Source organism: Budorcas taxicolor, chromosome 1 (genome assembly GCF_023091745.1).
Source record: "Budorcas taxicolor isolate Tak-1 chromosome 1, Takin1.1, whole genome shotgun sequence".
Classification (NCBI taxonomy): domain Eukaryota; kingdom Metazoa; phylum Chordata; class Mammalia; order Artiodactyla; family Bovidae; genus Budorcas; species Budorcas taxicolor.
This window is the reverse complement of record NC_068910.1, coordinates 25,594,465-25,620,523: the sequence shown is the minus strand read 5'-3', so window position 1 is coordinate 25,620,523 and position 26,059 is coordinate 25,594,465. Positions and strand designations below refer to the sequence as shown.

Below are 26,059 nucleotides of genomic sequence, written 5' to 3'. Positions count from 1 at the left end.
ACTGATACTGAAGCTGAAACTCCAATACTTTGGCCCCCTGATGCAAAGAACTGACTCATTTGAAAAGACCCTGAAAAAAAAAAAAAGAAAAGACCCTGATGCTGGGAAAGATTGAAGGCAGGAGGAGAAAGGGACAACAGAGGATGAGATGGTTGGATGGGATCACCGACTCGAGTTTGAGTAAATTTCCAAGAGTCGGTGATGGACAGGGAGGCCTGGCAAGCTGCAGTCCATGGAGTCGCAAAGAGTCGGACACGACTGAGCTACTGAACTGCACTGAACTGGGACATAAATCAAGTATCAACACTGTCTCTGTGATACCAGTTGCTTGAAATTTGTTTATACTTTCTTTATGCCCCAGTACAGGGTCAAATTTTATATGGGTTGCATGTATGCAAAAAATTTAAAAGTTTGTTAATGTGTTAGGAATAGTGTTCTGTATATATCCAGTACATTATTCTTACTAATTGTGTTATTTAAATCTTCTATCTTCTCATTTTTATTTCCTCTATTATTTTTTGGTTCCTATTGATAAAGAAGTTTCTACAATCATAGGGGACTTGTTAATTTTTTGTGTGTGGTCCTAAAACTCTTGCTTTAGGAATTTTGAAGTTATACTACGAGAAACATAAGTTTGGAATTGTTCTGTCTTTCTGATGATTGCAACTTTTATGAAAATCTAGTGACCCTCTTTATCTGTAGAAGCATTTGTTTCTAGAAATAGAGGTACACATTTTCTTCAGATTAATACTTACCTATTCTGTTCATCTTTTTATTTTTTTAATCATTCTTTATTTCTTATTGAATTTTTTTTTACTTATGGTGATTAATGCTATAATACTGAATTTAAGTCTATAATCTTATTTTAAACTTTCTGTTGACTGCATTCTGTTTCAGACTGGGCAAGGCTTCCCTAATTCCATTTCTTCCTCCTGACTAGTTGGGTAATTATATATGTAGTCTTGTTTCTCATTATATACATGATTACTTTGTTTCTTAATGTTTGTATTGGTTTTAATTGTGAAAGTCATTTCTTGATACTCTTTTAAGATCCAGGTTTCTGATTGCATTTCTGAACTAAGGACTTAAGACTTTTCCTTCTCCCAGCCACCTTAGAACTGCCTAAAATTACATGTCTGCCCTAGGTTGTTTATTGATAGCATGGATTCCAGCCCCAAACCTGCAAACACCTTCTCTTTTCTCTCCCGGCCTCATGCAGAGCCCCATAAATCCAGCTTCTGGTTAAGCCTATGCTCCTCTTTCCTGCGTGCTGTGCTCAGTTGCTCAGTCCTATCTGACTCTGTCCGACCCTATGGTCAGTAGCCCACCAGGCTTCTCTGTCTGTGGGATTCTCCAGGCAAGAATACTGGAGTGGATTGCCATGCCCTTGTCTAAGGTATCTTCCTGACCCAGGGATCGAACCTGCATCTCCTGTGTCTCCTGCACTGCAGGCAGATTCTTTGCTGCCAAGCCACTGGGGAAGCCCCCTCTTAATCTCCTCCTGGTGACTAATTCAGACCCAGGATGTCAGCCATGAGAAAGATAACTTACCCTAAGACAAGTGCCAAACTCCAGAGCTACCGTTCCCTGATGACTCTTGTCTTCTGGTCACTTATGGCCTCCACGCAGTTCCCTTGCTCTCCTACACAGAAAGCAATTCATTTCTTAAAATGTCTTTGGTATTTTCTTAAGTGTTAAAATCATTGTACTTTACTAAGATGAGCTTCTGCAAACATCTAGTCTGCCAATAAGTTAGAAACAGAAATACCTTTCTTCTCTTCTCTTTCTCAGTCTCTTATTTATTTCCTTGTAACACACAGTATATCATTCATTTACATGTTTAATTTGTCTTCCTCACTAGAGTATATTTTCCATGAAGATATTAACTCTGTTCTTTTCTCTCCCCTTGTATCTTCAGCACCTCACTAGCATCACATCTCAGCACATTTCTATTAACTTTATATATGAATGAACAAGTGAATGAATAAATGAATGAATGAAAATTCAGCAAGCTGGGTCACAAATACATAGTAATAAAGAGAAGGCAGGTTCTTGGAGAAGGAGTTTGTTTGCTCCACACCTTATATTTTGAGGGGAAGGAGTAGAAGACTCCAGACAACTAATGTATCTGGTAGAAACTGGCAGAAACAAAGTCCAGACAATGTGTAGACTTGCCAAATGGAAGGAACCTGTGGTCCTGCTCTCAAGGTGTCAGACCACCTCACATTTCACAGTGGAGTAAGGAAAACAGTTTTATAGGCCAAGGTTTTCTGAAAATACACACTGCCTTTATGCAGTCTACGTGTTATGACTTTGATAACTATGTTGTAAAGCCTTTTCAGCCTATTTTGTCTCATGAGTGTTTTCTAAAGGCTTGGTATACTAATGTAGGTTGGTGAAGGGCTAGATGCCCCAAGGAAATCATGTGCAATGTGAGAACAAAGTATTCGCAATGCTGTTTACCCTCTGACCAACCTGTTCCCAGTTTCTGCTCCAACAGGTTTTATTTATCTTAAGATTAAAGCAAATCACCAGTGGACATGCAGTTATTGCTTTCCGGTGAAATGCAAACACATAAGCCAGAGGCATCAGGGGATTCTGTCACCTTTGAAAAATGATTCATTTTTTGTGGGCTTGTTTTTCCCTCATGGGAAACCTGGTAACATTTCAGAGCCTGAAATCCTTCCTTAAACTAAAATAACCTGTTGAAGTTTAAATCTAAAGTAAAAGAGGAGAATTTTTTTTTTCTTGAATTTAGAAAGATGTCTGGTCATGCTATTGCAATTTTTTTTTAAAAAAGAAGTCATAATTGGATTTCACTGAGTCACAATTTACCCTGAAATTGCATTAATTAGAGAAATCTAAGACTTGTAAATAAACTTACTAACACATCTGTTCTAGACTCTGTGCCGTCATTAATCAATCATAGGGCTCCTTCACTGGGCCTCAAAATCCTTCTCAACACAGAGCAACAGGAGAAACCTAACTGCCATTTCTTATTCTCAGCGAATAAAGAGGACACACTCTTTGGCCATTTTACCAGCCAAGCTAATGCTAAACTTATCCCTTCAGTGTAGGTTCTAGATTTTATAGGTGAAGAAAGTTCAGGGCTCATCTCAGAAGTTTGGAAATACTTGCTTTCTGTGTTTCTTTTTAACAGATACTCTATCTTTCACTTATTCTGCCTCTGCCATACCATAACTGATTTCCTGCTCTCTTTATAATAGTTCAAACACAAAAATAATATCCTTTACAAGAATAAGGAAATTCCTAGCAGCAGAGAAGCAGGCAGTCAGATAAACAAAAGTGCCTTATTTTCCATACAGTGAACTTAGTGGCTGTGGTCCCTGTTGAACAAACATACCAGAAGGTGAGAAGCTCTGTAAACAGAGGCTATGAAAGTTGTGATAATAACCAGCAACTGATTTTTCCTCAGTGAAGAGATTTTCCATCAGATTGCACTTGACCTTGAGCACTGTGTTATTAGCCATGAATAATTTATGGTACTTATTACAGTAAGGTCCGTTTTGACTGACATTATCAGGGAATTAGATGCCTTAAATGAGTGAATTGGCTAGATACTAAGACTTGCTCCCTTTACAGGGTAAAGAAAATCTTTATTATAACCATTTCAGTACTTATTTTTCTCAGATGTATGGCAGTATTTTGTGAGTTATTGACAGTCAAGGAAACGTAGACATTCATTTATTCAATAAATAGTCATGGGAGCCTTGTATATGCCAGGCACTGTGCTGGTTACACTCTTTTCCAGTGAGAGGGCGTCTGTTCTTATAAAGCCTCTGTTCTGGTGAAGAAGATAGAAAAACAAGGGATCATACTGAAGTGAAGGATAAGAGAAATAAAGATTGTTGTGAACTTCGTTGAATTGGCTGACAAATATAGTTAAATTCAGAGTTGACTGGGTTCTCCAAAACAGTTTGCCTCGCCACTCTGATAGCTATGTCTTGATTTCTTGCAGTTGATCTTATAATATTTTTACTTTGTCCCCTAAATTTAGCTACAGTTTCTTACTGTTTGCTTCCCTGGTGGCTCAGATGGTAAAGCTTCTGCCTGAAGAGCAGGAGACCCAGGTTCAATCCCTGGGTCGGGAAGATCCCCTGGAGAAGGAAATGGCAACCCACTCCAGTACTCTTGCCTAGGAAATGTCATGGATTGAGGAGCCTGGTAGGCTACAGTCCATGGGGTCCCAAAGAGTCGGACACGACTAAGCGACTTCACTTTAAACTTTCACATTTTAATGGGCTTCCCTCATGGCTCAGAGGTTAAAGCGTCTGCCTGCAATGCAGGAGACCTAAGTTTGATCCCTGGGTCGGGAAGATCCCCTGGAGAAGGAAATGGCAACCCACTCCAGTATTCTTGCCTGGAGAATCCCATGGAAGGAGGAGCCTGGTGGGCTACAGTCCACGGGGTCACTAAGAGTCGGACACAACTGAGCGGCTTCACTTTCACTTTCTTTCTTTCTTACTGTTTGTTAAGTGTGTGGCACCACCCCTGTCATCTTTCTGTTCCTCAGTAATGTTTATGAAATGATTAAATGAGGGATAGGATGTACATGGTATATTAGTTATCTATTGCTATGTAAAAAACTACCCTGAAACTTACCAGCTTGGAAGAACACACATTTATTATCATACAGTTTCTGTGGGTTAGGAATCCAGCATGTTCAACTGGATCCTCTACTTCAGAGTATTTGACGTGGCTGCCAATCAAGGTGTCTTTGCCACAGCTGGGGTCTCGTCTGAAGGCAGGCCTCCAGTCCTCAAGGACTGTTGGACTGAGACCTTCACTTCTCTGCTGGCTGTTCTCTGGAGCACCCACTCTGTTCCTTGTTACATGAACCATTCCACCAAGGCAGCTAGCTTGCTTCATCAAGGCCAGCAAGAGAGCATCTTCCAGCAAGATGGAGGTCACAGTCTTCTATAACCTAAACACAGACGTGACATTCCATCACTTTTGCTGTATTCTATTGGTTCCAAGCAAGTCACTGGTCCCACCCACTCTCAAAGAGAACCAAGAGAGAGATCAATGGGGATTCCCACAGAGGCTGCCTACCCTCACATACCAACATATCATTGTATTTCTCCCCAAGGCCATAGCAGACATCATTAATCAGTCATGGCGTGCTCTCCCACTGAGCCCAGAGAAACTTTCAAAATTCTGTCTAGTAGAGGACCCAAGAGGCCTATTACCAATCAGGTGGTGAGATAAGGGCAACCTGCCTTCTCTTATTTAATAGTAACAATTCCAAGTAATTGCAGTGGAGAAAATATTTAGGTTGAGAATCTAGACAGAAACAGAGATTGTAGTTAGAACTACAATATGGCGTGGCGGTAGCCATTGTTTGCAAAGTCAATGAGAAGGAAGCAAAGCTAGTAGCAGAAATCAACTGATAAAATATTAGAGGCAGATATTTCATAGTAAGGACCAAAAGTAAAGAAATGTACATCATAGCATGAAAGAGCCCGTGTGAGATTAAATCATATCATAGTTGAACACATAGAGGAAAATCCAGTCCTGACCAGAATGCAGGTTATTCTGTTGGCTACACTGAACAAGATTTGTCATCATTTTAATCAATGAAAAATACTAGAGATGGACATCAGAGGGCATGACCTATGCTTAGTTTCTATCTTATGCCTGTTTCAGGTTTGAGGGAATCCTGCTAATGTCTGTGGCAGAATTTTTCAACCTTTCTTCAGCTGCCTTCTCTTTGCATAAACTTTAAACTCATTACCTTGGAGAAGGAAGTGATAACTCACTCCACTATTCTTGCCTGGAAAATCCCATGGGCAGAGGAGCCTGATGGGCTACAGTCCATAGGGTCTCAAAGAGTCGAACAGGACAGACTGTGCCTGCACACACATGCACACACACACACACAATTGTATGAAAAAGTTACTTCTCCAGAATAATTTTACTTATGAAAGTCAAGTAGTTAAAGTCCTATTATTATAGACCAATGTGCTCCAGATGAAAATGTCTCCAGTTTTGGTTCAGTTTTATTCTGGTTTCTGAGAACTACATGAAGAGCAGAACATTTCACAGTAATCCTCTTGAACCACTAAGTCCTGTTTCAAAAAATTATTTGTTGTCTCTTTTCTAAGGCCTGCGCAAAAGTAATCATGACATTCATCCACCCTCCTCCAGTGAGCTGGAGAGAAAAAGGCACATTCCATCCCTATACCCTGAGCAGCACCATGACTTCAGGGCCAGACATGGACTCCGGAGAGCTTTCTACTTATACTAAAAACACACCAACTCTTAGTTCTAAAAAATCAGGTAGGGAAATATTTGTTTGTGTTTTTAGCCATTGTCATAAGTAAAACCCTAAACAAGTATGTCTCTAGGTCGGTTTGGTCATTTCCAGGATGTAGTTTTGAGACCTCTAAATATACAAATTTCCCTCATTATGTAAACATAGTAGTAATTTGGGGGGAAAAAGGAAAATAAAAGGAGAATCAAAAAAATACTCATTACCTATGTACAAGGGAACTTCTCTACTCTCCCTTCTTTGAGACTCACTCACTTATCTCTGTGTGATTTTATTCCTACTACACAATGAGGACCTTCTTACGTGTAATTAATTCTTTTCTGTGTTCACACTGGCTTTGAACTCCTGAAGGCTTTATTTTTGTCCATGAAGTTTCTAAAAAAAAAAAAAAAATCTGGTGATCTTTAAACTAGAGCTTTGCAGCTACCCAGGAGAATAAGATGTTTTAATGATTTATTTTAAAATTATTTCATACTTTCAGAAAAGCTTCTATAACAGTACAGTGAGTTCCTGAATATTCTTCACTCAGGTTCCTCACAGTTTTACCACTCCTTCAATATACGTACTTATATTTTTTCAGAGCCATAAAAAGTTACACTGCTGAGTTAATACACATTACACCTTAATACTCCAAAGTCTCTTCACTAAAAATAAGAGCCTTTCCCCATGTCATCATAGTACAGCCATGAAATGGTGATGCCTTCTAATCTACAGACTTCTTTTGCATTTCACCCATTTTCCCACTAATGGGTTTACAGGTCTGTATCCAATTGTAGTCACATACTGCATTTGTCTGGACATTTTTGAAGAGTATAGGCTGATTATTTTGTAGAACATCCCTCCATTTGAGTTTCTCTAAACATTTCCCCAAGATGCAATTCAAGATACACTTTTCAGGTAGAACTATCAGAAATGATGCTATGTTTTTCTCAGTGATCCTCTCTGTAGGGACCCCCTGTTTGTCCATGTACAGTTCACAACTTTCTGTGCTCTATAAGTATGTCGTATTTAGTGATACTTTGTCTTTCATCTTCATGTTTAGTAACTGTCCTCTTCCTCACCAGTTCTAGCCTACATTGATGATTTTTGCCTGAATCTGCTATTTCTCTGATACTTCACATGCAGATTTTTAAGGGCAACTTTGCATGAACGGTTTTAAAGAAATTTCCAGATTGTCAGCTCCTCTCTAAAGTCTTCTAAAAGTGCTCACAGTGTGGACTCCTGGAGTGGCCTGCTTCAGGACACCACAACCCAAGGAGAAGGTTGCATCTGGATTTGTACCACGGGCCTCAGCTGGTTCCCTCCCACTTCCCTTCTTATGGCTGCCTTTTTCCCCTTTTATCAAAGGGAGGCCCACCTCTTGCCCATTTGAATCTTACTGTGGTGCATTCCCCCAGGGCAAAAAATCCAGGACTTCAGACAAAGGAGTGATTCAAACTTTAGCTGTTAGTGTTGAGAAAATGAGCGATTCTAGTGATTGGGTTACAAATCCTTCTCAGTTCTTTGCTTTCAACAAAATTGAAGAAGGATCTGATGGAGTTGTCAGTTGATCATTAAAAATAATTTTTGATGATAGATCACCATATAATTTTTGACAAATGACTTGGAAGAGTTTAAAGACTTGAGTGATGTTGCTGTAACAAAACTCTTTCCATGTCCATCTACTTATGTGAACAAAGGTTTTCAGTCCTTACAATTGTGATTAAAAGGTTGGGGGGGTGGCGGTTGGCTCGGGCAGAAGGAGTGGAATTGATGCTGAATTCTGTCTCACTTGGACAATAAGGCATATTCTGGAGTTAATAGGAAAGAAAAACCCAAACTCATTTAAGATATACACTTCCATTAAAATTTTATTTCTTGTGTTTTGTAATTATTTACCAAAATTTATAAGGCATATATCTGTTGTTTTGACCAATTAAATGCAAATAAAAATAATTATGATAATAACATAGATGAAGGATAAATAATTTTTCAAAAGCATTTTAGGAGTCATGAGCAGTAATATTTGAAGAATATTGCTCAGAAAGATGCTTTCCCTCTGGATATATTACAGAATTTCTCTAGGACTTTATCTCCTGTGTTCTAAGACCAACCTTTCTCTCCTCTTCCAAGGTTTGTCTCTACCTTACTTTATGAGTTCTGCTCACCTATTACACCTATTACCTCCCACTCTTACCCCCAGACCAGTGGGGTTTCACCCCTAAGTCAAAGACTAGCCTTACTCCTGAGCAGGAGAGGAGTCCATATTGTCCTCTTAGATTCTTACATTAAGGATCATCCTTTGAGTATTGTATTTACTATACTTATATTTCTAGCAGAGAAGGAAATGGCAACCCACTCCAGTATTCTTGTCTGTTGAACTCCATTGGACAGAGGAGCCTGGTGGGCTGCTGTCTGTAGGGTCACACAGAGTTGGACACGACTGAAGCGACTTAGCAGCAGCATATTTCTAAGACACGTGCTTCTTCTCTGAGTATAGTCAATAGGTCATATAGAATAAAGAGAAACATGTCTTGTGGCAAGTCCCATTTGCAAGATTTTGTTTGAATAAGAGCTGCCTTGCTCAGAATATATGTACAGGCTCACTAGACTATGGATAACGCACAGCAGAGTGAGGGAAAGAAGAAAGTCTATAGCCATTCCTAAATTGCAAAATTCTTATTAACATTCCTTGTTACAGTTCTTGTTAAGATCCCCGACCTTGACAACAGGATCCTCTGATTTGCAGGTATGGGCTAGGCACAGCCCCACCAGATAACTTTGTTGTATTTTGTACTTGCATCAGACCTTGAGGATTGTTGCCTGAGAACCTGGTCCTTAATCCTAATTTCGGCTTCCCAAATCCATTCTTTTGTTTCTATGCAGGTGTTCCATACTCCAAAGAGTTAAAATGGATCAGTAAATCAGTGGAGGGTAAGTGAACTGTTAAATCACAAATTTTTATTGTTATAGTAGTACTCCTGCCTATATAAATTTGATTGTTTATAGCAAATGATTCCCGTATACTACACTTGAAATATTTCTTCTGATTGGAAGTATAATCAAGCATATAGATGATATCAATAATTCTTTAAGTGTAATTGAATATTTAAGCTTCAAAAGACCTGTAAACAAGGAAAATAAATTTATAGAAAAAGAGATTTAATTGGTAAGCATTTTAATTAATGTTTTCTAATGAAATATAAAAGTATTATGTGTTTAACAATGTAATAATTTTGGTGAAATTCTTTGGTGAGGGTGTGGTAAAATAGATATGAATGGGGTTAAGACTGTGGACTTTTATCATCCCTGCACAATTAATATGGCTATGCCGATCCACAGTATACTCCTTTAGCCAGTAATATTGCTTTTATAAAGCTTCTCAAGGAAAATGCACAGTTAGCAAATTTGTTCATTGTAGAATTATGTATTAGTTGTAGATTGATAGCAGTAAATAAAAACAACTAATGAAAGGGATTAGGGTAAATTAACTGTAATAATACACAGTTCTTTAAATTTTTGTCAAAACACATTTGTTTTATTTTTTATTGAGGTGTACAGAGCACATAGAATGCTAAATAGATCCCGTGTGTGTGTGTGTGTGTGTGTGTGTGTATCTGTGTGTGTGTGTGTGTGTGTCTGTGTGAGAGAGAGACAGAAAGGAGAGAGGGGGAAAAGGAATTTAAAACACAAATACACAAGAAAAAAATAGGCAACCATGATGGCGAGATTAAGGGTAATTTTTATTTTCCTGTTTACATTTTGTTTAGCTTTTAAATTCTTTTGCAATGCATGCATCAGTTTTATGGTCCAAAACAGCATTGCTTTAAAAACCATATTGAATGAGTATTCCAACTTCTGAACTGCTGGTTTTGAGGAAAAACAGATTTTGCAGTCCACTGGCAGCATGTTTGTGGTGTCCTTTCTTTTCTCCTGTTCCCCCAGCCTATGGGCAGCAGCTTGACTGAGAGACCTACAGGCTGATGTGTATCTCTCTTTCACTCACACACACAGGCGTGTACGCATACACATACACACACGCACGATCAGAGGATATTCTAGTGTGTCCCTCGAGAGTGTACTTTCTTTCCTTATCCTGAATAATTTAAATGGAGCTGAAGAAAGCTGTTCTTTTCCATGAGCTGATATTAAAAGGTTGAGTGAACCATGCAATGAGTTACTTTCATCTATCAGTATTATCATGACTAAATATCCTCTCTTACATTATTCATTCGTTCAACAAATAATTTTGAGTGCCTATTAGACTCTCAGGTAGTCACTTTTATGGAGATGAAAATGTATTCATTTATTCATCTGTTTAGTCAGTCAGTAAATAGTATTTCCTACAATCCTTACCAGTGTGTGGCAGCTGCTATCCTAGACCCTGCAAATACTGTACTAAACTAGATAGATATGAGCCTACCCTCAAGGACCTCATGGTCTGGTAGGAGAGAGAAAAAAATTCAAGCAATAAATAAAAATAAGTTCAGTTTACAGAATTGCCTTGTAAAAACGCCCAGTGTTGCAGTAAGATCAGCATTGGTCCTCCCCAGTGAAGTGGTCCTGGAAGGCCTCTCTGAGCAGAGGACCTGGGTGTGACTCAGAAAGTGTTAGGAAAGTGATCTGGGGTGAGCTGAGTTCCATGGAGGTCGGGAGAGCACATTCCAACCTGAGACAGGAAAGGACTCCAGAAGCCCTAGAGGTAGGGAAAGTCTGCAGTGGGATGGTCCTTGGCAGGCTCCAGGGAGCAGGGGGCAGCCTTTTGCCAGGGTGATGAGTTTGGCTGGATCCAACAAAGAGTTTGAGTACAAATTTGAGTTTTAATGAGCAGAATAGTCAATAGGTATAATTAAGGCATAAATCAGAGATCAACAAGCTCTTCCTATAAAGGGCCAAAGATTTTTTACTTTCTGGCCCTGCAGGGCTTTAGAGTCTCAACTCTGCCTTTGTTAAGGAAGACACTCAGAGGCAATAAGTAGAAGAATGAGATCTTCACTCACAGAACCAGGCTTGGATAGATTTGGCTCGGGAGGTGTAGTTTGCCAACCCTGGACATAAACAGAAAAGTTGTAGAACTCCTCAGTCCAGTTGTAGAGCTGCACGTCAGGGAAGGAGATGACTTCCCATGGTGAAATCTGAGGTGGGTCTTGAAAGATAAGGAGAAATCAAAAATGAAATGATAGGGGGAAAGAAAACATAGACAAAGGAATCAGTAGGGTACAGTCCAGAGGCAGTAAAGTCCAGAGCTCACAGGGAGGCAGTTAGTATCTGCCCAGGGAGTGGCGAGGACGTGCAGCTCTTTTATTCCTCAGATGTTTCAAGGACTCGTGAAGTAGCAGACACTGCACTAGACAGTGGGGGGCGGGGATAAGGAGTGAATAAGGAATGAACCTACAATCTCAGATACTAGAGGGGTTGACAGATAAGTAAGCAAGTCATCCCACGATTAACTCAGTGTGGAGAAATAAGGCTTCTTAATAAGGATGAGTCAAGAAATTAACTTTATTTCCTTCATTGTAGCTGTTTTCTTTGGTGCTTAAGTCAATGTGCTCACATGCTAGAAAATTACAAAGATACCAGAGGATATACAGTGAAAATTTTCTCTCCCAACCTCTATCCCTTAAGCCTACTGAATACCCACCCCACCACCTGCCCCCCAGCACAACCAGTGTCACTAATTTCTTCTGGATCCTTCTAAAGTTCATCTATGCAGATCTAAAGAAATGAGTATGTTAGGGGTTCTTTGTTTTTCCTCTTGATTATACTGATCATCTAGCTGAATCTTTTAAGTATAAATTTTCCAGAGAGGAGAAAGACAATGGAGGTTAAGAGAAAGCATGTGCCTTAAAGATGGATGGAGGAAAAGAAGGGACAGGAGATGGCACAGTGCATAAGTTGGCTACATAGGATAATCCATTCTGTCAGTCCTCATATGTGTCAGTACCAGTCTCCCAATTCATCCTATTCCCCCCATTCCTCCCTTGGTGTCCATACCTTTGTCCTCTATATCTGTGTCTCTATTTCTGTTTTGCAAATAAGATCATCTATACCATTTTTCTAGCTTTCACATATATGCATTAATATACAATATTTCTTTTTCTTTAACCTACTTCACTCTGTATGACAGTCTCTAGGTCCATCCACATCTCTACAGATGACCCAGTTGTGTTCCTTTTAATGGCTGAGTAATCTTCCATTCAGGTATGACTTAAATCAAATCCCTTATGATTATACAGTGGAAGTGAGAAATAGATTTAAGGGCCTAGATCTGATAGATAGAGTGCCTGATGAACTATGGAATGAGTGACATTGTACAGGAGATAGGGATCAAGACCATCCCGTGGAAAAGAAATGCAAAAAAGCAAAATGGCTGTCTGGGGAAGCCTTACAAATAGCTGTGAAAAGAAGAGAAGCGAAAAGCCAAGGAGAAAAGGAAAGATATAAGCATCTGAATGCAGAGTTCCAAAGAATAGCAAGAAGAGATAAGAAAGCCTTTTTCAGCGATCACTGCAAAGAAATAGAGGAAAACAACAGAATGGGAAAGACTAGAGATCTCTTCAAGAAAATTAGAGATATCAAGGGAACATTTCATGCAAAGATGGGCTTGATAAAGGACACAAATGGTATGGACCTAACAGAAGCAGAAGATATTAAGAAGAGATGGCAAGAATACACAGAAGAACTGTACAAAAAGGATCTTCACGACCCAGATAATCACGATGGTGTGATCACTCATCTAGAGCCAGATATCTTCGAATGTGAAGTCAAGTGGGCCTTAGAAAGCATCACTATGAACAAAGCTAGTGGAGGTGATGGAATTCCAGTGGAGCTATTTCAAATCCTGAAAGATGATGCTGTGAAAGTGCTGCACTCGATATGCCAGCAAATTTGGAAAACTCAGCAGTGGCCACAGGACTGGAAAGGGTCAGTTTTCATTCCAATCCCAAAGAAAGGCAATGCCAAAGAATGCTCAAACTACCGCACAGTTGCACTCATTTCACATGCTAGTAAAGTAATGCTCAAAATTCTCCAAGCCAGGCTTCAGCAATACATGAACTGTGAACTTCCTGATGTTCAAGCTGGTTTTAGAAAAGGCAGAGGAACCAGAGATCAAATTGCCAACATCCGCTGGATCGTGGAAAAAGCAAGAGGGTTCCAGAAAAACATCTATTTCTGCTTTATTGACTATGCCAAAGCCTTTGACTGTGTGGATCACAATAAACTGTGGAAAATTCTGAAAGAGATGGGAATACCAGAAACCTAACCTGCCTCTTGAGAAATCTGTATGCAGGCCAGGAAGCAACAGTTAGAACTGGACATGGAACAACAGATGGGTTCCAAATAGGAAAAGGAGTCCATCAAGGCTGTATATTGTCACCCTGCTTATTTAACTTCTATGCAGAGTACATCATGAGAAACGCTGGGCTGGAAGAAACACAAGCTGGAATCAGGATAGCCGGGAGAAATATCAATAACCTCAGATATGCAGATGACACCACCCTTATGGCAGAAAGTGAAGAGGCGCTAAAAAGCCTCTTGATGAAAGTGAAAGAGGAGAGTGAAAAAGTTGGCTTAAAGCTCAACATTCAGAAAACGAAGATCATGGCATCTGGTCCCATCATTTCATGGGAAATAGATGGAGAAACAGTGGAAACAGTGTCAGACTTTACTTTTTGTGGGCTCCAAAATCACTGCAGATGGTGACTGCAGCCATGAAATTAAAAGACACTTACTCCTTGGAAGAAAAGTTATGACCAACCAAGACAGCATATTCAAAAGCAGAGTCATTACTTTGCTGACTAAGGTCTGTCTAGTCAAGGCTATGGTTTTTCCAGTAGTCATGTATGGATGTGAGAGTTGGACTGTGAAGAAGGCTGAGTGCCGAAGAATTGATGCTTTTGAACTGTGGTGTTGGAGAAGACTCTTGAGAGTCCCTTGGACTGCAAGGAGATCCAACCAGTCCATTCTGAAGGAGATCAGTCCTGGGTGTTCTTTGGAAGGAATGATGCTAAAGCCAAAACTCCAGTACTTGGGCCACCTCATGCGAAGAGTTGACTCATTGGAAACGACTCTGATGCTGGGAGGGATTGAGGGCAGGAGAAGAAGGGGACGACTGAGGATGAGATGACTGGATGGCATCACTGACTTGATGGATGTGTCTGAGTGAACTCCGGGAGATGGTGATGGACAGGGAGTCCTGGCGTGCTGCGATTCATGGGGTCGCAAAGAGTCGGACACGACTGAGTGACTGAACTGAACTGAACTGAATATTCCATTGTATATATGTGCTACATCTTTCTTATTCATTCCTTTATTGATGGCCATTTTGGTTGCTTTAATGTCCTAGCTATTGTAAATAGTGCTGTAATGAACATTGGGGTGCATGTATCTTTTTGAATTATGATTTTCTCTTTGTATATGCCCAGGAGTAGGATTGCTTGGTCATATGGTAGTTCTGTTTTTAGTTTTTAAGGAACCTTCATGCTGTTCTCCCTAGTGGCTGTATCAGTTTACATTCCCACCAACAGTGCAAGAGGATTCCCTTTTTCTCCACACCCTCTCCGGCATTTATTGTTTGTAGACTTTTGATGATGGCCATTCAGACCAGTGTGAGGTGGTACCTCATTTTAGTTTTGATTCTTTTCTCTAATAACTAGTGATGTTGAGCATCTTTTCATGTGATTGTTGACCATCTGTATGTCTTCTTTGGAGAAATGCCAATGTAGATCTTCTACCCATATTTTGATTGAGTTGTTTGAGTTTTCTTTTCTTTTAATAGTAATTGGTGTTTTAGGAAGATTGTTCTAGCAGCTGGCAGAAAGTAGATATCCAGGGGAGCTTTGAATGACACTTGGAAAAGTAGTCCTTCTTTCCTTCAATCAATAAAAGTCAATCAAGGTGTTTAAATAGAGGAAGGGTAATATCTGAAGTGTTCTTCAGGCAGATTAACCTATCTACACAGTTTTTGAAGAATTCAAACTAAGAGAAAACCAACTAAGTGACAATCTAACTCATCACCAACTCTCAGCAGAAACGTACATTTGTGTACTTTTTAACTTTAAGAAAGAAATCTGTGTTAGTAATGTACTGCTGCATAACAAACTACCCTAAAATGAAGTAGCTTCAAATAACCCATGTGTATTATCCTGCACCTCATGTGGGTCAGGAATCTGGGCATACCTTAATTGGGTCCTTGTTTGAGGGTCTCTCACAGCTAGAATCAAAATGTCAGGCCAGGGTGGGCTTTCATTTGAAAGTTCAATTGGTGAAGAATCTACTGTTCATGGTTGCCAAAAGGACTGACAAAATTGAACTCCAGTTTCTGGAGTGTTGTTGGGCCTTAGTTCCTTGACAGGTGGGTTTCTCTGTATGGCAGCTTATTTCATGAAAATGAACAAGCCGAGAGGGCAGTAGAGAGAGTCTGCTAGACACATTTGTAGCCTCATCGCAGAAGTGATATCCCTTCGTTTTTTCCATTGGTTAGAAGCAAGTCACTAGCTCCAGTACATACTCGGGGGCAGGGAGTTACATAGAGGCAGGAATATAAAGAGGTGGGATTGTGCGATGCTGACTTAGAAGCTGCCCACCAGGGGAACATAACAAGGATTGTTCCTGCGAGTACACTAGGATGAGGTCTGGAGGAATAAAGCCAGTATTGTTCCTCCCCCATGATCTACTCAGAAAATCATCTTGCTCTCCCCTGGCCTGCTGATTACCACCCTCGTTACCATCACTGCTCTACAGCTGTCGTGTTTGTCCACTTCTCCTGATGACAAAATACTGCCCCTCTTGAAGTCAGAGCATCTGGGAGTATTTATATGCAAGCTGTATTGGGCTCTCTCCCTCAGCTGGAGTTGGACTGTTGTGAAAAGTTTCCCCCCCGGCTGCTGCTGCTGCTATTTATGACATCAGCTGACTAAAGGAAACACCTTTAAAAGTGATAATAAATTCTTCACTCATGCCTTGCTCTTTCTAGCAGAGCAGACTGGTTGGTTTGGTAAAGAACTTGCTTCCGCTCCTTGTAGGACTTTATAAACCAGAGTGCTAGAGGAGGGCCTTAGAACAAGCAACTCAGAGAATGCCTGGAGGAACTCAGAGCTCAGAATCTAAGCTGTGTAAACTGCCTTTTCAAACTAAAGAGAAATTAGACACATAGAAATCACAAAAGCTACCACTGTATGTGTACACTGTGCTCCAGTGATGGGATAAGAGCGTGACCTTCATTATCTTGTTTTAGTCCCTAACTGTGCAAAGTTAATGCTATTAAACTCATTTGACAGAAGAGGAAACTGAGACCCAGAGGATAGAAAGTTTGCCCACGCTCACAGGTAGGAAAAATAGTACTGCGATTCAAACACTGTCAGTCTGGTTCCTAGCATTCTTAAATTAGAAACCAGCAATGATTTATTTCTATGAATAACCACGTTTTGTCTGAATTATAGAGTGGCCTCATCAGCTAGGGATAATTCAGGGAGGAGAAGTGGGGGTAAGCATCACCTAGAATAAATCAACTTAGAAATCAAAATGCTGTTGGAAAGAGTGGAGGGAAAACTTTTTATTAGAAAAATATTTTATAAAAATAAAATAAGGAAAAGTTTATTTAAAAAAAAAAAACAACTTAGATCACAAGTCAGGAAAGTTTGTCTGTAAAGGGCCAGATAGTAAGTATTTTTGGCTTTGTGAACTATGGGATCTCTGCTGTAGCTACTCAAGGCTTCAGCTGTAGTATATAAGCAGCCATGGACAATAAGTAAATGAAGGAGCATTGCTGTGCTCTAGTATTTATTTACAAACTCAGGTGATGGGTCAGATTTGGTTCTCGAGCTACAGTCTGCAGACCCTTGACTTGGGTCATAATTGTAGTATATACTGATTCTCACAAAAACCAAGAATCATGTGGGTTGTGTGTGTGTGTGTTTTTAACATAGTATTTCTGACAAAATTTGTGGTAACAAAGTATAGTATCATCACTTCTTGTTTGAACTCAGCAATTTTATCAAAAAGAGCCCATTATTATGCAAAAGTACTGGAGGGCTCCTTCATTTCTTCAGTATTTCACACAGCCCTTTGATAGCTAAATGATTACCTTTTGAAAACGTTAAACCACCATCCTTCTGGGTTTCCTCTCATTCAGGTGTACGTTTTTCTAGCTCTGCTAGATCCCTCTTTCTTTGTGACTTGAACAGATCTCTAACATCTTTTCATCTAGTTTGTGAAGTCTTATGTTGTTTGTAGGATTTGCTGTTCACCAGTGGGCACCCAAAGGACGGTAAGAGAGGGGAACCGACTAAGACTATGGCCTAATGAGCGAAATGGATGCTAAGCAAGGAAGAATTTAAGTCGGCACAAATTTTGAAATAGTTGTGTCATTGGTGGATATTTTTCATGTTACCGTGATCTCAGCGTCCCTTCACAGTTTGTTCCCTGCAAGTTCTCAAATAATGAACACTCAGATAATTGAGCTCTTCCCCATATGATTTATCCACTTTCTTACCCACACATTATTCTCCTGCATTCATTTTTCTATTACAGGCATATATCACTCTGTTGCAATTCACAGTGATAGGGTTTCTTATCTTCTTATTGAAGGTTTGCGGCAATTCTGCATCAAGCAAGTCCATTGGCTCCATTTTTCCAATAGCGCTTGTTCCCTTTGAGTCTTGGTTTCACATTTTGGTGACTATCACAATATTTCAAACTTTTTTATTATTGTGTATTTGTTACAGTGATCTTCTGTGATGAGTGACTTTTTCATGTTTTTAGTAGGACTCAATGAAGGCTCAGAGGATGGTTAGCATTTTTTAGTAAGAAATTATTTTTAAATTAAGGTTTATAATTAGTTCTTTTAGACATAATGCTATTGCACACTTAATGGACTACAGTAGCCTGTAAATACAACTTTTATATGTACTGTAAAAGCAAAAAAAAAACCATGTGTCTTGCTTTATCTCTATACTTATTTTAATGAGGTAATCTGGAGCCAAATCTATAATATCTTGAGTTATACCTCTGTATCTTTTTTTTTTTGAGCATCTGCTCTGTAAAACATCTCCTTACGTGTATTAATATCTTTCTCTGTCCGAACTCTTACTATCTAAGCTCAATAACCAAATAAAAATTTCCAATAAAACCTTCACTACCTAAAACTCAGGAGCCAAATAGCTTCAAAAAGCACTATATCCCTTGCTATACAAATTGACAATTTTTTTTCCCATAATCCAATTGATCTTTTAGTAAGTAGGAATACTTTTCTTCTTTTTTTTTTACTCTTTTTTCTAGCAACTTTGAAAAGAATCTTTTACTATCTACACCTTCCTGATGGATATTCTGAGACCCTTCAATTCAGTTCAGTTCAGTCACTCAGTCATGTCCGACTCTGCGACTCCATGAATTGCAGCACACCAGGCCTCCCTGTCCATCACCAACTCCCAGAGTTCACTCAAACTCACATCCATCAAGTCAGTGATGCCATCCAGTCATCTCATCCTCTGTCATCCCCTTCTCCTCCTGCCCCTAATCCCTCCCAGCATCAGAGTCGTTTCCAATGAGTCAACTCTTTGCATGAGGTGGCCAAAGTACTGGAGTTTTGGCTTTAGCATCATTCCTTCCAAAGAACACCCAGGACTGATCTCCTTCAGAATGGACTGGTTGGATCTCCTTGCAGTCCAAGGGACTCTCAAGAGTCTTCTCCAACACCACAGTTCAAAAGCATCAATTCTTCGGCACTCAGCCTTCTTCACAGTCCAACTCTCACATCCATACATGACCACAGGAAAAACCATAGCCTTGACTAGATGGACCTTAGTCAACAAAGTAATGTCTCTGCTTTTGAATATGCTATCTAGGTTGGTTATAATTTTCCTTCCAAGAAGTAGTCGTCTTTTAATTTCATGGCTGCAGTCACCATCTGCAGTGATTTTGGAGCCCACAAAAAGTAAAGTCTGACACTGTTTCCACTGTTTCTCCATCTATTTCCCATGAAATGATGGGAGCAGATGCCATGATCTTCGTTTTCTAAATGTTGAACTTTAAGCCAACTTTTTCACTCTCTTCTTTCACTTTCATCAAGAGGCTTTTTAGCTCCTCTTCACTTTCTGCCATAAGGGTGGTGTCATCTGCATATCTGAGGTTATTGATATTTCTCCCGGCAATCTTGATTCCAGTATGTGCTTCTTCCAGCCCAGCATTTCTCATGATGTACTCTGCATAGAAGTTAAATAAGCAGGGTGACAATATACAGCCTTGACGTACTCCTTTTCCTATTTGAACAAGTCTGTTGTTCCATGTCTAGCAGGATAGCGTTAACTCGTCCAGGGTCTCCTTGCCAATTGACAGTGAAGTGAAATTCAGTCAGGTCCTACTGGCTCCAAAATTCATGCTCTTTCCTACACATGCCTTTTAAATATGGAATCTACACTGATGAAAGGCCCATCTGTCTGTCTATCACATGGTCAAAGATATACATTCCTAAGTTCTTTAGATCACACTGTAACTTATAAGGCTGATTTTCCACTGTAGGTAGTAATGTTGCCATTTCTTAAAACCTGCAGTGCAAATCTAATTGTTAAAAGAAATGCAGTTACAACCCAGTTCCCCTATTTATTCCCAATGTGGTTCTCACACTGTAGCCCTGGAGCAACTGCAGCAGCATCCTCTGGAGGTGTGTTAGAAATGTTGATGTCAAGGCCCCGACACAGGGAACGAGAAACTCTGGGGATAGGACCATCAGTCTGTCCTTGTACAAATCCTTCAGGTGACTGTAATGCACAAACGAAGCTGAGAACCCCTGAATTATAGGGCCAGTGCCAATGGTCTCTGCTCATTCTTGCAATAAGAACCAGATGATATGAGTGCCAGAAGTCCAGGGGACTTTTGGCAATTGTAAAGCTCTGATTAATGCTCCTGATTAATGCTTCCCCTCTCATCACCCATTCATTCATCTGACAAATATGTTCTGAGCCCTACCCTCGGTCCAAAATTAAGCCAGAGGCTAGAGACAAGGTGGAGAAGGTGACAGACATGGTCCTATCTCTCCTGGGTTTATAACTAATGTGGGTGACAGAGCACAAGATGGTGATCCCAGTACAGCATACCCAGGGCCGTGAGAGGACAACACAGGTGCTGGGGGCAAGCGTTCCCTAATCCAGCCCTGCAAGTCAGGGGAAGTTTCTGCACAAGCCAGTCAGCAGGGTAGGAGTCCAGAACTTTTTGAGGCCTAGTGCTGGAGGAGGTTGTTCTGTTCTCCCTCAGGTCCACAGCCTGCTTGAAGCAGCTTCAGATGGAGTCGAGGGGCGGGGGGAGCACTCAACCTGTTGCTTCCAACTTGCTGGAACGTTTATCTCCGACACGCATTAAAAACATATGGAGGGTCAAAGCTCCATGTGTTCGCTTGGTAGGGGAGCAGAAAATTGGAAAAGCAAATATGCATACCTCCCCGATCCCAACTGTTGAACTCTTATTGCCAATTTACGTAATTTCCTGTGCTTATTTCAAAATAGTCAGGAGGGCAGGAGGCACTGAGAACACCATAACTAGGCCATTTAGACTAGCAGCTGCTGGTGCATTCCCATCTTTCTTGATTAAAAAAAAAAAGTCCAGTGGAATTTGAGGGGAAAGCTTCTTTCAGGCAAGGAATAAATAGTCTCTTCTTAAGATAAATCAGTTTAGATTTAACATGCTATTTACAAAACATATTCCCACTTTCTCATTCAGCAAAAATGCTTTGTGTGCCTACTGTGTGCTGACATGGAGGTAGGTGCTGGTGACATGACAAGTACCAGGAGGTATCTGATTTCGAGGAGGTTAGGGGATAGACATGGAACAGGACATTACAAAGGTGGTGGTTAGTAAATGTACACCAGTTCAATTGAAAATTATTAGAATGATGAAATGATTCCTGTACTGACTGGTGAGTGTAAGTTTTTTTTGTTTTTGGTTTTTTTGTTTTTTAACTGTAGTCCAGATATGTTCAAAGCCTGAACAGGACCTGGAGTGCTTTGGCAGTGCCCCCCTGCTACTCTGGGATGGCCTGTGTCTCTGGGGATGGGGCACAGGTAGCAAGACAAGGGACTTGGAAGGTGCCACTGTTGTCACAGGTTCTCCTGAGTACATGGGAAGCTCTGGCATCCACATATGTGCTCCACCCGAATGTGCAGGTAGTATCCCTCACCAGGACAAAACAGGCCAGGTACCCCACCTCTACTGATCAGTGCAGATTCCTCTGTCAAATCATAACCCAGAAGACACACATTTAGCTAGTGGCATTCCACTTGAAAGATAAGACCACACCATCTATGTTTAACCTTCAGATGACATACTGTGATTTTAAAATAGATTACATACTATTTGATTACATTGATACTGCATTCTTGAAATGACAAAATTACAGAGATGGAAAACAAATTTGTGCTTGTAAGAGTTGGAAACAGGTGGGGATGATGAGGAAATGCATTGAGTCTTTCTTACTGTAAAAGGAGAGCTCATGAGATCTTTGTGGTGCTGGAACAGTCCTGTATCTTAATTGTGGTGATAGTCACATGAATCTACACATGTGAAATAATTGCATAAAGCTACAGACACATAACAGCCTTCCAAGTCGCTTGGTGGTAAAGAATCCATTTGCCAATGAAGGAGACATGGATTTGACCCCTGGGTTGGAAGGATCTCCTGGAGAAGGAGATGACAGCCCACTCCAACATTCTGGCCAGGAAAATCCACGGACAGAGGAGCCTGTCCATGGTGTTGAGCTACAAGTCCATGGTGTTGCAGAGTCAGACAAGACTTAGAAATTAAATAACACACACACACACACACACACACACACACACTATACACACAAACATAAAGTATTTGTATGACTGATAGAGTCTGAAAAAAGTTCTATGGATTGCACCACCACCAATGCCCCAGCTTTGATTTCATACTAGAGTTTTGTGAAATGTTTCCATGAGAGGAAACTCTGTGAAGGGGACACAGGGCCTCTCTGTATTATTTTTGCAACTTCCTGTGAATCTATAATTATTTTAAAATAGTTTTTAAGAAGTAACTTGGAAATTACTGAAACAGTTTATACTGTAACATATCACTCAGTAAGCAGATTTGTTCAACATATAGTTTAATTTATGTAGAGAAATACAGAGTGCCATTGAATGAACTGTGTCCCCCTCAAAATTCACATATTGAAGCCCTAAGGGTATTTGGAAGTGTGTTCTTTGGAAGGGAACTAGGTTGTATGAGATCATGAGGGTGGAGCCCCCATGATGAGATTAGTGCCATTATAAGAAGAGACCAGAGAGCTTGCCCTTGCTTTCTCTACCAAGTAGGGACACAGAGAGAAAGCAGCAGTCTGCAGGTCAGGAAAAGGGCTCTCTCCAAAACCCAACCATGCTGACATCCTGGTCTTGGATTTCTAGCCTCCAGAACTGTGAGAAAGCTAGTTTCTGTTACGTAAGCTATCCACTTATGCTAATTTGTTATAGCATCCCTAGCTAGCTAAGAGAGAGGGAGATTACTGTTAATTCTTGCATTCATTTGTTCCTTGATTCGTTCATTACCCCACAGCACGTATGTATTTTGACTGTCACCTCTGGTCCTTGGGACAGAAAGCAAGGGGTCCAGGATGGGTCCAGTGTCGTCATGTAGTCATGGGGAGCTTCCCTGGGCAGAGCAGGAGTCTGAGGGAAAGTGCAACAGGAAGGATTGATCAAGGCTCGTAAGTGGAAAAGGCACATGGAGCAAAAGGAATCCACCCTAGATGGAGCAGAGAGCAGAGGGTTGAAGAAAAGAAGAGGCTGAGGGGCCAGGCAGGAGCCAGATACTCACACAGGTGTGAGTCCACGCCTTGATTTGCTGGGGACCGCCTCTGTGTATATCCGTTGCCCTGGCATAATTTATGCTGCACTCACTTTCACCTTTAGAAATGTCCTCCTCTGGATTGTAACAGTCTTCTTGCATTTGAGCCATGATTTGGATTGCATCATACCCTGAAGATGACAGGCAGTCCTCTGTAGGGTTTTTAGCTAGAGTGTTAGGTCTCATTTTTATTATACTCTAGAACAGCCTTGCTAGCTTTGGGGACTAGAGATACTGCTGAAAGACAGAAAAAAACAACAAACAAAAAAAAGTTGTTGAGGCTACTGGGCTTCCCTAGCAGCTCAGTGATAAAGAATCTGCCTGCCAATGCAGGAGACATGGGTTCAATCCCTGGGTCAGGAAAGATCCCCTGGAGAAAGAAATGGCAACCCACTCCGGTATTCTTGCCTGGAGAATTCCATGGACAGAGGAGCCTGGGAAGCTGCAGTCCATGGGGTCACAAAGAGTCAGGTATGGCGACTAAACAGCAGCAGCAGCAGCAGCAACTAAAGACCAACAGCAGCGAGATGCTTGCTTATCCTATACAAAGGAGAAAGCAAAACGGGGGTGGAAAGGGAACTGCCAGGGGCTGCAAAACCCAACAGTATCTTTGTGTGAAACTTCAAGCCCATCACCTTAAGGTGGCGGCTAGGATGCCCACACTCAGCCACACCAGGGGTTTTATTGTTTGGTTCCCACCCACCCCCACCTTCCCAACCCTCCCAACTCCCATCCCCTAACCCGTCTCCTCTTCCTACCCTCTCAGCCTCCCATATCCACCCCTAGGTAAAAATCCACCTAACAGAGGACAGCCATGGAAGGGGGCAGGCAGCCAATAGGGTCCTTTATTGCCTCCAGGTGTCTTGCTCTGTTTTCAGACCTGGCACTGAAGAGCAGGCAGCATTCCACACAGACACCAGTCCTTCAGAGTCACAACAGCCTGTCCAACTTGACCCAGGATTTCCCTCTGCAAGAAGCCAGAGTCTAGTCGGTAGGACAGAGGTGCCAGTGCTTGAAATTATTCTGAGCAGAGGTTTCCTGCAGCATTAAAAAATCAGTTTCTCCCAGCTTCTTGTGGCCTTTCTAACACTCAGTAAAGAGCCCCATCAACTGCCTCAAAGAATGCTTCGCTTCCTTTCTTTCAGAACTTTCTAAATATCAGGGAAATTTCTCGAAAAGGTTCTTCTTTTTATGACTTTATCCAAAGGATTATTTGCTCTCTCTAACCATATCCACAAACCCTGTTCTTAAGAATTTGTTACACTACAGTATTCCTTGTTACATCAAGCACTACTAAAAAGGAAACATTACTAATTTTCCATCTTTAACTTAAAATTCTTTTCTTTTTCAAGCATAAAGCTGAAGTAGTCCCTGTCCCTTTAAGTCCAATCAATCATCCCAAATGTGGATTGGAGTTTGTATTGGCATGATCTCCAAGAGAGAATTCTTTCCCAACCTTGCTAGGGAAAAGAAGGCTTTCTGGCTATTTGCTAGGAAGGCAATTTTGATGTAAACTGACATTTCTCAGATGCCCATCTTGGGAAGATTCGATGTGAAACCCAAAATTTCTGGCAGCTGAAACCCAGGCCCAACTGCCAGCCCTGGGCAGAGATAAAAGAGTGTGGATGAGCAGCCAGCAGACGGGATTACAAGGAGCCTTTTCTCTGAGCCCAGGGAGATGAGCCCGGGAAGGGGTCGAGTGGGTGACAGAGCAGGCGGGGGGACACCACTTTGCAGTGAGAGAATCAACAAAAAAGACACTTTCTCAGCTTTTCATGGAGAGGGCCCGTTTCCCCTGTTTTCCAGCCCATTTTGCGCATCATTCATTGAGAGGCGCCTTTCTTCTAACAAGGCTTTTACCCCGGGATGCTGAGCGTGTTCCCATGTCCTTCTCACAAGGATTCTCCCACACTCCAGCACAGCCACCAGCAGGCTGCCCTGCAAAGCACACAGCTTGCTGGGTTCTGCTGCTTTCTGCTCAGCTTCAAAAACTGCTTTGCATTGTTTCTTCTTGTTTTATATTCATAAGGCCAGGCATTTAAAAGTTTGAAAAGGTGACAAATCAAGGACTTTTCCTCCTTTTTCTTGCTTCTTTTCTCTTTGGGGGAGGATATAGTAGGGTTGAGATAGAGAAAACTTGGTTTAACTCATTCTTGATCTTTTTCATCTTCTTATTATATCTTCCACATCTGGAAGATTAGAAACATTGGACTTAACTTTTTTTTTTAAATACCAAACATCAAATAGAAAGCCATCAAACACTTTCCTTTGCAATCAGATTTTCAGAATTTCTGATATGAATTTATTTAAATGTGGGTTTGACAAACAAGTCCAGGGTGAGTAATGATAATAAACTCCATTCCCGCATCCAGCTGCCTAAATGCAAGTCCCAGCTCCACTGCATCCCAGCTGTGTGACCTTGGGCAATTTACTTAACCTCCATGTTTATTCCTTCAGCAAAATTGGGATGATAATAGCACACATTTCATGGGTTGTTGTGTGGATTATTTGGGGTATGGCCTACTAGATGATCAAGAAATATTAGCTTTCGTGTTAATACATATACATATATGTATGTGTGTGTGTATATATCTCCTTACATGTTTCCTTCTGCACAGAGACTGATTACCTTTCATTTTTCTAATAAACAGAAAGCTGGGTACCCTTACATCCAAGGCCAGTTCACATCTTCATTTAGTGTTTGCCCCCACCTGAGGCCCTTTGGCAGGAAAAGGCCCCAGACAGCAAGGTTCTCAGGACAGAATTCCAGGGCAGTGGGTTTTGGGAACTGGTCACTTAAATAAATATCAGTCTCTGGATTATTTTTATTTTTTCTTTCAAAGAAATTTCCAGAGTAAAATTGGCTAGAAGGAAAATCCTAAAGCCCCTGTTCATTCTTTTATCTTTGCCCTGAAGACTGGTTGCAGGGTGGGGGTG

At 40.8% G+C, this 26,059-nt stretch overlaps 1 non-coding gene across 1 annotated transcript; it reads left to right on the top strand.

The window, feature by feature from the left end:
* Window positions 1-4,040: 4,040 nt before the first annotated feature.
* On the top strand, window positions 4,041-4,112 carry TRNAF-GAA (transfer RNA phenylalanine (anticodon GAA)). The gene has a single exon. It is a non-coding gene; the product is annotated as a tRNA-Phe (tRNA).
* The last annotated feature ends 21,947 nt before the right edge of the window (window positions 4,113-26,059 follow it).